Source organism: Mus pahari, chromosome 19, assembly GCF_900095145.1.
Source record: "Mus pahari chromosome 19, PAHARI_EIJ_v1.1, whole genome shotgun sequence".
In the NCBI taxonomy this organism is placed as follows: Eukaryota; Metazoa; Chordata; class Mammalia; order Rodentia; family Muridae; genus Mus; species Mus pahari.
The window spans coordinates 51748889-51759234 of record NC_034608.1 but is presented as its reverse complement, the minus strand read 5'-3'; positions in this window follow the sequence as shown (position 1 = coordinate 51759234).

Below are 10346 nucleotides of genomic sequence, written 5' to 3'. Positions count from 1 at the left end.
GAAGAGGAAGAGGAAGAAGAAGAAGAAGAAGAAGAAGAAGAAGAAGAAGAAGAAGAAGAAGAAGAAGAAGAAGAAGAAGAAGAAGAAGAAGAAGAAGCCTTCCTTAGAAACTTCAGAAGGTGCATGAATTTCTTTATTACGGTGACACATGAATTGCTAGCCTCCAGGACAGCCAGAAAACAAACATCTGTTACTTGAAGACATGTAGTTGGTGACACCTTGTTATAAGAATGCCAAGAAGTGAATCCACTCGGCAAATGGATCTTGTTAGCTGACACTTAGGAAACTGAGTCAGGATGAAACCAAATCTTGAAGAGAGTGGGCTCTGACAGGAAAAGAAGAAGACTAAAAGACGGGTTCTTGGAGCCTAGCAGTCTCGAGGACTGGCTGAAAGATGAGTAAGACAATAGGCAAGCAAAACTGGGACCATGTTGGATCCCTTTCTGTCTGGGGACATGTTCTGTCCATTTCCTTTCCAACATCTGTAGATCCTGGTCGTATGTCTGTATTCAGAAGGTAGAGAATTTGTTAAGTCTCCGAAGTCATCTGGTATGTCCCATCCCTTTAGACCTACTCATTGAACAACTGACAACTTGCCAGTTGCCCTGCAAGGGAATGAGCCTCATTTTCCATGAATGCTTTTCTGAGTTCCCAGAAGTGCGGTGGAGTGTGCTTAGCGTGTAGATGTCTCTAATGCATATCTAATATCTGGTTGATTTGATACCACAATAGGAGTACTTAGCACAGCGTTGGGGCTTGCCTAATGTTGAATATAATTAGTAAATCCAAGCAGAGATTTATCGGTTCTTCATACAAAAGGCTTTTACATCCTCAGATTCAACCAAGCTTGGAGGAAAATATTTCTTTTTTTTAAAAAAATGCATCTGTATTGAACATGAAAAGACTTTTTCTTCGTAATAATTCCCTAAACAATATAATGTGAAAACTATTTATACAGTATTTATATTGTCCTGAGTGTAATAAGTACTCTGGAGAAGAGTGTGAGAGGAGAGCCCAGGGCATATGAATATACTGCACCATATGGTATAGAGAGGACTTCAGCATCTGAGGGGTTTGGTCTCTGGGGGAGGGGAGGGGGAAGGGGAGGGTAATAAATGTGGGGAGCCAACCTTCCATATGTACCGAGGAATGTCTAGTGAAACATTTATTCCCGGCAGACAGGAAGTTATATGGCAAGTGGAGTCCAGCTCAGATCCTCTTCATATCCTTAAGATGTGAACATCTCTCCTGAGCGCGGCTGAGTTTTGTAGCACACATTTCTTGTCTGTATTTTCAAACTCCTTCTGAGTTTAGAAACTGCCTATTTGGCCTTTTCTTTCCCCTCTGTCAACTTTTTCTCCAGTTGTCCAGTTAGTAAACATTCTTAAAATAGTGTTCATTTATTTACTTATTTATTTTGTCTCCATCAAGTTCAAAGAGAAAGAGATTTTGTGGAGTCGCTTAGCACTCTTCTCGGTCTGCTTGCTGGACCATAGGTGACAGTTGTCATTAGGTTTCTATTTATTTCTCCAGGACTTGCATGAAGACACTGGCACATGCAAATGTGTGCTGATACTCTCTATTTCTTATATGAAAGATCACAGGCTAGATTCACAATTTGACATTTTGCCATATCTATTAACACTTTTTAATATTGAGATATAAATTATGTAGATTAAAATGCGTAGAATGAAACTGTACATGCCAATATATATTTTCTCTTTCAACATTCATTTTCTTGTGTGACTTTTAACATAATTTTGTTAACATAATTAGAGGCACAACTGATGTGTAATAATAGATTGCATGTCTTTTTATTCTTAAACTACCTCCACAACTAAAACAACAATTCTACAAATCACTCTCGGAAGTGTAGAGCCCAGAAGAGGGTGTGGGTGGGCTTCCTGGAGATGGAGTTTCAGGCTGTTGTCAGCCACCAATATGGGTTGCTGGGAACTGAATTCAGGTCTCCTGTAAGAGCGGTACATGCTTTTAATTGTCATGAGAATGTCTTTGGCCTTGGCATTTTCCTATTAGTTGGTAAAATTAGGGAGACTATGGAGTCAGGCTAAGTAATAAAGGCAGCAAACAGGCTGGCCTGCATACTGCAAGGCTCTTGGGTCAGAGCTTCTGATCATACGCCAATTGACTCAAAGCTCCAAAGACTTGCAAAAGAAGCCAATGTCCACAGAATTCGAGATTTCTCCTTTATATAAGCTGTGACTCTGGGAGGAGGGAAATGAAGGTTTATTAAGTACTTATTATGTGTCATACATTTCTTATGAAATGAATGCTTTAATCCTCAACAATAATCTGTAATAATAATAACAATAATAATAATAATAATGATGATGATGATGATGATGATAATGGGATTCCTAACAATTTTACAGAACAGAAATTAAGACTGGAGAATGGGAGCAATGTGTTCAAGGTGACATGAGGCATATCCCAAGCTGGAGAAATTATATTTGTACCACATTTACCATCAGCCCTTGATACTGGGGCTATATGGACAATCTATAGATAATGATGGATAGATAAATATGAATACATATGTATAGACACCTGTGTATCAGGGTCTGCTATCTGTTTATACATTTCCAAAGGCCTTAGGAAAACAATATAGCACTCTTTAACAGAAAAATGGTTATAAAACATGGACAAGTGCATATATATATACATATATATATCCCAAGTGTTTTAGTTAACAAGGACCAAGACGTTATTGTGGCCTAAGAACCATGTTCTGTGCTTCAGTGAAGACAAAGTGAGTTATAGCATCCATTGGCTAAGAGCAAACTGCAGTGATGGAGAAGTTGGGCATTAGGTGGGAAGTTGCCATGACTATGAAGGAAGCAAGGCTGTGGAAAGAGCCTGGCCAGAGGGAAGGAGATTGAAGGAGAGAAGGCAAATTGTAGCTGGATGTCAGCCTAGCCGGTCCCTGGGAAGCCAGAGGAAAGTGTTCCTCTGAGGTATTTGTTTGTTTTTGGGATGTCTTACTATGTAGCTCTAGCTCTCTTGGAACTCACTTTGTAGACCAGGCTAGTGTTGAACTGGCAGAGATCTCTGCCTGCCTCTGCCTCCCAAATCCTGAGGTTAAAGCATGTGCCTGCTTACAGTGGAGCTTTAAGACCTTCTCACAGGGATGATTGTCTACTCTCAGGTTTCCTAGAGAGTTAACCATCTTGCCAACCTCTGTATTGCACAGAAGCTGAACTCTCTCTCTAACAAAAGCTCAGCTGCAAAATAAATAAATAAATAAATAAAATACAAATAAATAAAAATTAAAAAAAAAAAAAGAGCCCGAGGAACACAGAAATAGTCTCTTGTATCTCATTAGATCATAGTGGGGTAAAACTAGAAACCAGTATTAAGAGAATGCTCAAATGAATGGAACCTGAACTATATACTCCTTGAAGATCAGTAAGTCATCGAAGAAATGTAAAGCCATTTCCTCTGAGATAAAAAAAACAAAAAGAAAAACAAAACCTATTTAAGTCACAGGATATTCTAAAAGTATTCCTTCCTGCTGGAAACTCCTGAACTCAGGAAATAAACAACTCAAAAATTTCAGGAAGTCCCTGAAACTGACAGATACACTAGGACCCTCTTTTGCTAAGCACATGTAAGCAGTAAAGATTGCTAAGTGATAGTCTCAGACAAGCTGAGCTGCTCATAAGATTCTCAGGCCATCCAAGCAACCTGAAAGAGAAAGAGACCAGCTGGGTTACCTAGAAGACTGAGAGAAGCTAAAATGCCTGGAAAAGGCTCAGACCAACTGAGATACCTGGAAAGGATACTCTGCAACCTGTTGAACTGCCTGCAAGTTCTGTAGTGCACACTAGGCTTCTAGGTTTCATTAGTCATCACTCATGGTGGAAGGGGGACTTTGGTAATGCAGCTTTCTTTGAGCTATTTTTACTCCTGTAAGTAATCCATCATCAATATTCCTGTAGGTAACCCCAATAAACTTGCTGGCTAACCAACTTGGACTTTGGTAGCTTCTGTATGCTGATCTGTTATTGGTTCACAAACTGGATGAATAGACACTTACTCATATCTCCCCAAGAATAGTGTCAGATAGCAGGGAAGAAATTTTTAAAAATTCTTAGAATCAGAAGGAAGTTAAAGTACAGTCTATCAGAACCCTTGGGGAACAGCAAAGGCAATTCTAAGAGGAAATTTTATAGCTATGAGTGCTTACATTAAAAAAAAAAAAAGTGAGATTTCAAATAAACAATTTGGTGTTATATGCTGGTACCTCAGCAGAAACAAGATCTAGCTTGTCTTAGTCAGGGTTTCTATTCTAGCACAAAACAGCATGACCGAGAAGAAAGTTGGGGAGGAAAGGGTTTATTCAGCTTACACTTCCACATCATTGTTCATCACCAAAGGAAGTCAGGACAGGAACTCACACAGGGCAGGAACTTGGAGGCAGGAACTGATACAAAGACCATAGAGAGGTGCTGCTTACTGGCTTGCTTCCTCTGGCTCGCTCAGCTGGCTTTCTTATAGAACCCAGGACTACCAGCCCAGGGATGGCACCACCCACAAGGGGCCCTCCCCCCTTGATCACTAATTGAGAAAATGCCTTACAGCTGGATCTCATGGAGGCATTTCCCCAACTGAAGCTCCTTTCTCTGTGCTAACTCCAGCTGGTATCAGGTTGGCACACAAAACCAGCCAGTACAAAGCTAAACTCAAAAGCAACAGATGGGAAGAACAAAGACCACGATAGAAATGAGTGAAAACATGATAGGATAACTGCAAAGTCTTACAAAAGCAAAACAAGCCCAACATACTCTTAAACAAACTAGCCAAGACAATGGGAGAGAAGACCCAAGTTAGTAAAATTTGAGATGAAAAAGGTGACATTCAGAAGATCACTAGGGAATACCTCGAAAACCCACTGAAAAGGAAGAGATAAGTTCCTCAGTACATATGATCCACCAAAGTTAAAGCAAGAGGATCCAGACAGCTTAAATATATCTACAATGGGCAATAAGGTTAAAGTAAAGAAGAGCTCAAAGCTGGTGGAACCACTGCCAAACTTTATCAGACCTACAGAAAGGCTAAGACCAGCATTCCAAACTATTGCATGAACTGGAAAACGGGGAAATCTACCAGACTTGGTCTGCAAAGGTGTTGCCCCAGCTCCAGAGCCACATGTGATCTCAGTAAGAAAAGGAAACCATAAACCAATTTCCTGGAAGAACATGGGTAAAAATTCCTAGCAAAGAACTTGCAAACAGAATCCAACACTGCATATGGAAGATTACATCCTACAATCAAGTTGGTTTTATTCCAGAGATACAAAGATGGTTTCTGCATCCAAATTAATAATGCAATATGGTAAAGAAACAGCCTCAGGAACAGACGTTACATAAGCATCTCTCTAGCTGCAGAAATATTATTTAACAAAGTTCAACATTCTCTCGTGATAAAAGCCCCGAAGAAACGAGGAGTATAAGAAACATACTTCACCATAAAAAAGGCTGGATACAGTAAATCCAGCGAGGAAAAGCAAGGTTCTTGAGGAACAAGTCAAGGATGGCTGTTCTCTACGCTGTTAGTTAATATGGTGATTGATACCCTAGCCAAAGCGGTAGAGCAAGAGAAAGAAATAAAATAGGTGCCCACAAGAGAAAGAAAAAGACAATTTAACCCTGTTCGGAGATGATATGATCCTATACTTAATAGATCCTAATGACTCCACCAGAAAACTCTTAAATACAACTTTAAAAACATTCAGTAAAATTAGAAGATACCAAATGACCATGAGAAATGAGTAGCCTTTCTGTATATCAGCAATGAACTTACCGAGAAGCAAGTCGAAGAAAAAAAAAATCCCGTTTGAAATAGCTTCAAAAACAATCACATAAATAAACCAAAGAAGCAAAGGATGTTTAAAATGAAAACATTACAACATAGAAAGTAATGATATCAACAAATGCTTCATGGGTTGGTGGAGTTAATACTGGGAAATGGCTGTGTTACCAAGAGCAAGCTACAGATCCTGTGCAGTCCCCATCTACACTCCAGTGACATTCACCACAGAACTAGGGAGACAATCCAAAAGATCATCTGAACGATCCCGAGTATCGTAACCAATCCTAGCAGAAAGAGCGATGCCGGAGGTAGCATAGCACTTGGTTTTAAATTAAACTATAGAGACATAGTAACAGAAACAGACATGGTTTGGGGGTTGTCCTGTTGCTGCTCTGTATTCAGATGCTAAATACCTGCCCCCAAGATCTGGTTGCCCCTCCATGAGGAGATCCTCACATATACCAAGTGATGCTGTGTAAACCTTGGTCCCCAGGTGAATTGGTCAATAAAAGGCTAAAGCCTATGATTGGGCCGTAGAAGGGGAAAGGTGGGGCTTGAGGGTCTAAATGAGGAGTCTCAGGAGAGAGCAGGGGGAGATGGAGAGAGAGAGAGAGGGAGGCTGCCATGAGAGAAGATGCACCATGAGCACATGGCCAGGAGAAACAGCATGTAACAATGGACATATGGCTTACAACTTGTAAACAAAGAACCAGGGTTGTGTGTTCTCTATATGGGCTAGCTAGAATATATAATTCCTTTTACACATGCAGGCCAATGGAATTGAATAGAGGGCACACAAACCCACGCCACTACAGCTAAGTTTTCACAGAAGTGTCTAAAACAGCCATTCTGAACCTGTGGGTCCAGTTTCCTTTGGGAGTCAAAAGACCCTTTCATAGGAACCGCATATCTGATACCCCTGCAAATCAGATATCACATTACAACTCATAACAGTAGCAAAATAAAATTACGAAGTAGCAATGAAAATAATTTTATGTTCGGGGGGATCACCACAACATGAGGAAACTGGTCTAAAACATACATTGGCAAAGATGTAGCCTCTCTGAGGAACGGTGTTAGGAAGAACAGATAACCACACAAGGAGGAATGAAGCTAGATCCAGATCTTTCAGGCTACACAAAAGTCAGTTCAAAATGGATTGAGGACACCAGTTTAAGAACGGAAAGTCTAACACTGTAATAGGGAACTACTTCAAATAGTAAGTTAAGGGTGTCCTGCAAAGGAGCCCAGCAGCACAGAAGATAATCCCAAGAGTCGATAAGGATTACCTGAAACCAAGAAGCTTTTACAAGGGAAGCAATCACCAGAGGGAAGAGAAACATTACAAAGTGAGAGAAAAATCTTTCCCAATCGTGCATCCACGTGGGATCAATATCTAGAATTCAAATAACCCAATCAATAAATCCATGAGTAAATTAGACGGGTTTTTTTTTTTTTTGAGCATATAAGATATGTTTTATTGTTCTTTAAAAGGGCTCAGGATTTGGCTGTGAATCAAGCTGTATGCTCCTAACCAGTTTGACATCTCACCATGTCAAACTGGCTTTAGGAAGCAATAGGTCATTAAATCCAAAAGAAAAAAAAAGTTTTACTTTTTAGGAGGAAAATGTCCAGTCAGTTCTGTAAACAGTTAACATCAGGCTCAAGGAAATCTAAGACTGTTTCATGATCCTTTATACAGCTTCTCCTCCCAGAGTCAGGAACTACATTCTCCTAACTCAGACAGGCACTGATACTGATGGGTCCCTGCTTGCCCATCCCCTCCCAGGGCAGGCACATATGCATACACTGAGATCCACAGCTCCCCAAATGGAAAAGGCTTTGTTGGTATTATTGATCAATGCACCCTTGGAATGAACAGCCAATCTAGACTTGGACGGTAAGATGTTTTCATCTTGAGTCTTATGCTAAGGGATCAATTGTCATGTTCTGAAATAAGAGAATTTTGATTTAGCATCATTAGATCTTACTTTAAAAATCTTAGAAACAATGTCATTTTTCATATTCTGAGAGGATGCAGGAGAGAGTCTACAGGTTTGCATTTAAATCAGAACAGCTCTGGCAACAGCAACCAGCATTTCACAGAGCCAGCTAACCTCTGAGTATCATCAGTGTGGACACAAGGTCTCAGGCCATTGCTACTGGCTCGGCTGATATTAACAAATGGGAAATGTATGGTTCCGTGTGGTGAAATCTAGTGGGACAAGGTAATTCTAGACCAGTACTCAAGGCCTGGGTAGCAGGGTATTGTTAAGTATGTAACATTTAGGTAAGGACAGTAGCAGCGTCCTTGGAGATGCCTCTCCTTTTGCTTTGTTATCACCACCATCTGGTTATAATTGCCTCCTGCAAATGAGGAAAAATAGCTTTTCTAGATCAGTACACTGGGCCTAGCCAACAATCTGCAAATGATGTCACCAGCAAAATAGTCTGCAAATGACGTCACTAACAACATAGGCTGCAAATGATGTCACCAGCAACACAACAACCCTTTGATTGTCTTCCATCTGAGCAGACAGTTTTCATTTTAAAGTTCTTCTCTTAAATCTCTCTCTGTCTCTGTCTCTCTGTTTCTCTCTCTGTCTCTCTCTCTGTCTCTGTCTCTGTCTCTGTCTCTGTCTCTGTATGTCTCTCTCTCTGTCTCTCTCTGCCTGTCTCTGTCTGTCTCTCTGTCTCTCTGTCTCTCTGTCTCTCTGTCTCTCTGTCTCTCTGTCTCTCTGACACACACACACACACACACACACACACACACACACACACCTTTCTCAGGTTCCACTGTACTAGTGTGGAGGTCAGAGGACATCTCGTAGATCATTTTCTTCTCTCAGTAGATTCTGGGGATGTCAGATTCCTTTCCCTGCTGAGTTATCTTACTGGCCAAGTTCTTTTTGGTTATTGTTGGGTTTTGTTTGTTTTGTTTTGTTTTCAAGTCAGGGTTTCTCTGTGTAGCCTTGGCTGTCCTGGAACTCACTCTGTAGACCAGACTGGCCTTGAATTCAGAGATCTACCTGCCTCTGCCTCCCGAGTGCTGGACTTAAAGGCCAAGTTATTAAAAGAAGAAACACAAATGCCCATCCAGGAGTGGTGGTGCATGCTTGTAATCCTACTACACAAGAGGGAGAAGATAAGGGACCTGGAGATCAAGGTCAAATTTCTGGCTATAGGAATTTGAGGTCAACCTGGACTGCATGCGACTTTATGTTAAATCCAGAGCCAACCAAGCACATCTAAAACAGAAAACACACATACAAAAATGGCCATTATATAAATAGAAAAAAAATTCACATCCTTATTCAAGAGAAATGAAAATGAAAATATGTTGACATTCTATCTTAACATTGGCACTTTAACACAACAGCAAGCATTCTCGAGGAAGCTGGCAGTTAGAGTCCTGGCACACTGCTGGAAAGGACATGGACTGTCAGAGGCACTGTGGAAACCACTATGTCTGGCCTTGAAAAACTAAAACAGCTACTATGTATCCAGCTTGGTATATGCCTGAAAGACTCTAACTCAGCATTCCACATTGACATTTGTTTGGCCATGCTTGCTTCAGTATTACCCATGACAGCCTAGGCAACGAATCTACAGATGCACAAAGTGGAATTCAAGAATGAAATCATGGAGAAATGAGTAGAACCAAAGACCATGTTAATAGCAGTAAGCCAGACCAATAAATGCATAAATTGCATGTTTTCCCTCATATGTGGAATCTAACCTTCTAGCTCTTTCTGCATCTGCCTATATATGTATGTATGTATGTATGTATGTATGTATGTATGTATGTATCTATCTATCTATCTATCTATCTATCTATCTATCTATTTATCTATCTATCTCTATCTGATATGAATGTGGCAGGGGGACTTTATGGAGAAAAGAAATGGACAAGTGGAAGTGGGGAGAATGTACTGAAAAGGGTCACGGGGAAGCACAATATGAGCACAGTACAATATATAGACACATATACACATACATACATTTATATTCTATTTACATATATATATTTATGAAAATGTCACAGTGAAACCAATTATTTTATATGTCAATTAAGACACAATTAATTGGGGCTGGAGAGATAGCTCAGCAGTTAAGAGCACTGACTGTGCCAGGCATGGTGGCACATGCCTTTAATCCCAGCACTTGGGAGGCAGAGGCAGGCAGATTTCTGAGTTCGAGGCCAGCCTGGTCTACAGAGTGATTTCCAGGACAGCCAGGACTACACAGAGAAACCCTGTCTCAAAAAAAAAAAAAAAACCAACAACAAACAAACAAACAAACAAATAAATATAAAATATAATTTATTTCATATAAAATTATTTTTAAAAAAAGAGCACTGACTGCTCTGCCAGGGGTCCTGAGGTCAATTCCCAGCAACCACATGGTGGCTCACAACCATCTGTAATGGAATCCGATGCCCTCTTCTGGTGTGTCTGAAGAGAGTAACAGTGTACTTACATAAAACAAATGAATCTTTAAAATTTTTAAAAAAT